Raw genomic sequence first — 4520 nt, forward strand, 5'->3', positions numbered from 1 at the left:
TCAGGAATTTATTTTTATCTGTGCCATGAAATAGGTTTCTATTTTTTCCCTCCTTATGAATAGCCAGCAGTATCTGCTTCTGCTATTAAATAATATATCTCTTCTCATTGCAACCTGTAGCACTTATCAAGTTCCAAATGTACATGCGTTTGTACCTACGATTTCTGTTTTCAGTGTTGAGAATTAATTGAACCCAAGGGAATTCTGCCACTGACCTACATCTCCATTCCTTTTAAAAACGTCTTTTATTTTGGGACAGAGTATCACTAAGTTGCTCAGGCTGGCCTCAAAGTTGCTATCCTCCTGCTTTCGCATCCCACTTAGCTAAGATTACAGACATGTGCCATGATGCCCTTCTAGGATTTTTGATTTACTTACATTTATGTATTTGTTGACATGTGACACTGTTCAAAATTGTTTTAGTTATTGGATCTTTAAAATAAAATATCATTTTTTCTAATTTTGTTAAAAACAGTCTGAACTTTTCATGGCTCTTAAGCTGTTCTTATGAATTTTAGGATCCATTAATCAAATTCTATTTTAAAAATCTATTACAATTTCATTTGAATTAGATTATGGAGAATTTACATACATTAGATTTATGGGGTATTTAAGTAATGTGTAGTTTCCATAGACCAAAATTATTATTATGGTTTTGTATGTATAAAATTTTCAGATTCATTCTTTACATCAAATGAACTGATTACACACTTTCTGCTTTTTTTGTATTACCTCCTTCAAATTACAGTTCTATCTTCCTTTGGAATTCTTTTAGGGAGTATCATGAATGCTAATTAGGATTCTTCCTCTTTGTCTGAATATTTATTTTGCTGTCACTCTTTGTAGTTTGTACCTAGATCTCTTCAGCAGTGAAGAACTTATATCCTGAGTGCAGGGAGTAGAGCAAGCAGTCACTACTCAGCTGTCAGCCTCTTTGGGGATATTCTAGCCCTGGGTCTTACCCTTTTCCTTTGGTAGTCCTCATCCAGTGACTATCACAGGTATGCAAAGACCTCATTCATTTCCCTAAATTAAGACAATTATGAAGGGACATCTCAAATGCAAACCTGAGTCCTTTGTTGGGGTGCTTTGAAGGTTAACTCTTATCTCTGTCTAATCTTTCCATCATCCTTTCCACATATGTTGTTCCCAAATGCGTTCCCAAACACACTCCTGAGACCTATCTCTAAGAATATGCTTCCTGGGAAAGCCAACCTAAGCCACCCAGTGTGTGCCAGGACCAGTCTGAGAAAGCAGGAACTCAGATGGAATTTATGATTGGAATCATAGCACCTGACTGCCACTGAGGACCTGCTCACTGTGACAGGTGTTAAGACTGATAGACCTTGGAACAAGGCCGCAGGGCTGTAGTTAACACTTTGTCAGTAAAGAACCTGAAGGGTGTTCTAATGAAAGTAACATAGTAGTGAGTATAACGTATCAGGCATTTGAAAAATATGAGGGAAACAGTAACCTTAGGAACAGTGGCATTGACTATTCAGTAAAATTGATCCTTCGGAAATAGTGAAAAGCTGAGAGTGGTTAATTGGCTATTAAAATCTAAGAATAAACTGGAGAAAGCCTATTTGATAGCAAATAAAGAGGCCTTTATCTTGAAGTAGGAAAGCAGAAAAAAAAATGAGGAATGGGCCCAATGTGTAATCATAAGTGTGGCAGGGCTCCAAAGGAGATTAACCGTGAAATACAGCTAGGTGCGCTATGCCAAGCTCAGGGAGCTGGATAAGAGAGAAAAAGACTTCAGTGCAATTGGCTGGGTAGTAACACCTGAAAATCTTAAATTTCTAGTTTCTCCTGAACTCTCTGAGCCTGAACATAGTTTCCCATTTCTGATTAATGGCTAGAGTATCCCCACCCTTCTGCTTGAAAACCATGCAGAAACCTCCACTTTATGATATGAACTGTGCCTCTTTCAGAGTCTACCCAAGTTCTCCTCATGGTCATTAGGTCTATGGTTCAAGTAGTTAGAGTTAAGTTACAACATGGCCTGCCAAAAATATTGTCACGAGTGGCAAAAACTGTGCAGCAACAAGGGAGTTCTCTTAGAAGATTAAGGAGATGGATAATACGATATGGTGTTTCCAAGAACAAGACAGATTGGCAGCAAATAAAGATACTGCTCAATCAGTACAATCAAAAGAAACCAAAGAGGGCATTATCAGCAAATTAAGGGAATACCCCAAGAAGGAGTCATAATTCCTTGTCTAGTTTCTATGTCTGAGCCAGTTTGAATCTGGAATCTATCAAAAGAGAAAAGTCCGGGTTCCAAGAAGAAGGCACTGAAATATTATAAAAGGTATACAGAGTAATAGTTACCTCAGTTTTTCCCAAGAGGATTCTTTGCAATTTCTCTGGCTACCTATGCCTCGGGAAAGGTGGAGCATCAGATATTTTTCTATAGTGACAAACTGAAATCCATCTGCCTTAAGCACTATATTATAGAGTTGGAAAACTTAAAAATAGTTTCACTCTTCTATTTTGTCTGGGAAACTAGTTATTTTTCATGCAACTATTATTCATATTAACATGTAATATGCTTACAGGTACTATTTTTAATGAATTAGGAAATATTTTTAAATTTTATTAATTTAGATTTCTTAAATGGTAAATGTCGATCCATATAATCCATACAAAACAATAACTTTTTAGGGTCCTAAAAAGTTTTTACAAGTTTTTAAGGGTTCCTGAGACTAGAAAGTTAGAAAACTTCTGTGCTAGGTGATAACACAAGCCAAACTAGTTGTTTAATCTTGGGGCAAATTGTATAGTCTCTCTGCCTGAATTTCTTTATGAGTAAAATTAGGAGTTAATGTTACACTTGTAAAGTGCTTAGAATGCCAGGAGTAAAAAAGTTGTTACTTGCTAATTGCTATTCATATCAACCTATTTTCTCTGTGAAACAGGAGTGGTAATAACTTCTAAAATTGACAAAAGAAGAGGTGGAAGGCTGAGGAAAGGAAGACAATTTGATACAGCCATTGTGGCTAACTGGAAATGTTAGAGCTGATTATATAGAAGGATTAAAAGGCAGTTCTGAGAGGCTTGTTGAGTCTGGTGACCACGAATTTAGAGTAAATCATGATTGTGTGACATGCCCCTCCCCCCAACACTCAGAAATTCAGTGCAGAAAAGGAAAGCTGTTGAATCACCAGAACTGAGAATGTTACACTTGGTTGGATCAGAAAGAAAGCATGATAAACTGAACGAAGTGGTGAACTGTGTTTAATAAAGTGGTAGTAAGTAATAAAGAGGGAAGAATGGAAGAAAGCAGGTAGTTGATTAATAGAAAATAAGAGGGACCAAGAGATTTGATCAAGTCTCCATTAGGAGGAAAAATTGAGTAAGGGAGTTGGCAAGATGAGAGGTCATGCAGTCATGCCTTTGAATTCTGAAACAGTTCCATCTGCTGACAAGGCCCAAGGTGTAGTCAGGAAAGTGGACTGGTGTAGCGTAGTGGAGGTAATGGCTACTGCAGATGAAGACATCACGATCCAAGAGGATGGGTCTTCCCTCTAACACATGAATGTGATCAAGAATGAGAGCAGAAGTTGACACTCAGATTCCAAAGTCTTCCCTCAGTAAGGGGTGAGTATAAAACACCGAAGAATCAAGGTGGCAAGCCAGGCAGAAAGCAGTCATTTCTGAGGTGGTAATGCGGAGCGATGGCTGTGAAGTTCAAAGTCTTTGCTGGGAGAGGACAGCCAGGTTTCGGTCAACCCATTAAGTCCCAGGTTTTCAGTTCTCTGTAGGACGGTGGGACATAATGGGTTAAGGACAGGGGACAGAGCACACACCAGAAGCAGAGACTGGGAGAGAATTTGTTCTAAAGGAATGGAATCCAGAAGGCATAATGGAAATCAGAGACCAAGGAGGGTCAGTTAGGACTTCTTCAAGACTCTGAAGGCAAAGCTTGTGTAGCTACCTATAAAAGGGGCGATGTGGGGCGTGGAAGATTTCTATACTAGAAAGGTTTCCAAAAGAATTATGCAAGGATTTGCCGTTTGAGCAAAATCGTTTTTCTCTTCCTTTTAGACTTTTTCTGTGAGTTCTTGTCTACCTTTGTGTGTCCCTTCCCTCTAGATTTTCCTTTTTTTCTTAAAGAAACAAAATAAAGTTAAAGACGTCTTCTGTCCCCCTCCCTGCCTTCTGCTTCCCTAATGTCCCTCTTCTCCCTAGCCTCCCTTTGCCTCTTACAGGCCCCAGTTTGGGAATGAGTGGGCGGGACCAGGGCGGAGCGAACAGAAGTGGGCGGGCCCTTCTCCGTCGACGCGGCCCGTATGGACGCTGTGACGTAAGAGGACATCCGGTCTTTCCCCTAGTGTCCGAAGCCGGCTGTCTCCGCCTTCCCGGGTCTCCGTGCCCTTTTCCCCTGAGTCCTGGTCCACGAGTTGGATTTGCTGCCGCCGCGAGCCAGCCTCACGCCGTTCCCTGTCCCTCGGCCGCCGAAGAGCGCCGGCCTCCCCGCGAGGGTGAGCGAAGCCGGCCGGGCGTGAGCGGTGGGG

At 40.6% G+C, this 4520-nt stretch overlaps 1 protein-coding gene across 1 annotated transcript in view; it reads left to right on the top strand.

Annotated features, from left to right (window-relative positions):
• Positions 1-4303: 4303 nt before the first annotated feature.
• Positions 4304-4520, top strand: part of Znf330 (zinc finger protein 330) — a 13748-nt gene continuing 13531 nt past the window's right edge. Inside the window, exon 1 of the mRNA XM_015484434.2 lies at positions 4304-4487. The gene's annotated coding sequence lies outside the window, so the exon portion shown is untranslated. The remainder of the gene's footprint in view (positions 4488-4520) is intronic.

Source organism: Marmota marmota, unplaced genomic scaffold (assembly GCF_001458135.2).
Source record: "Marmota marmota marmota unplaced genomic scaffold, marMar, whole genome shotgun sequence".
Lineage (NCBI taxonomy): Eukaryota > Metazoa > Chordata > Mammalia > Rodentia > Sciuridae > Marmota > Marmota marmota.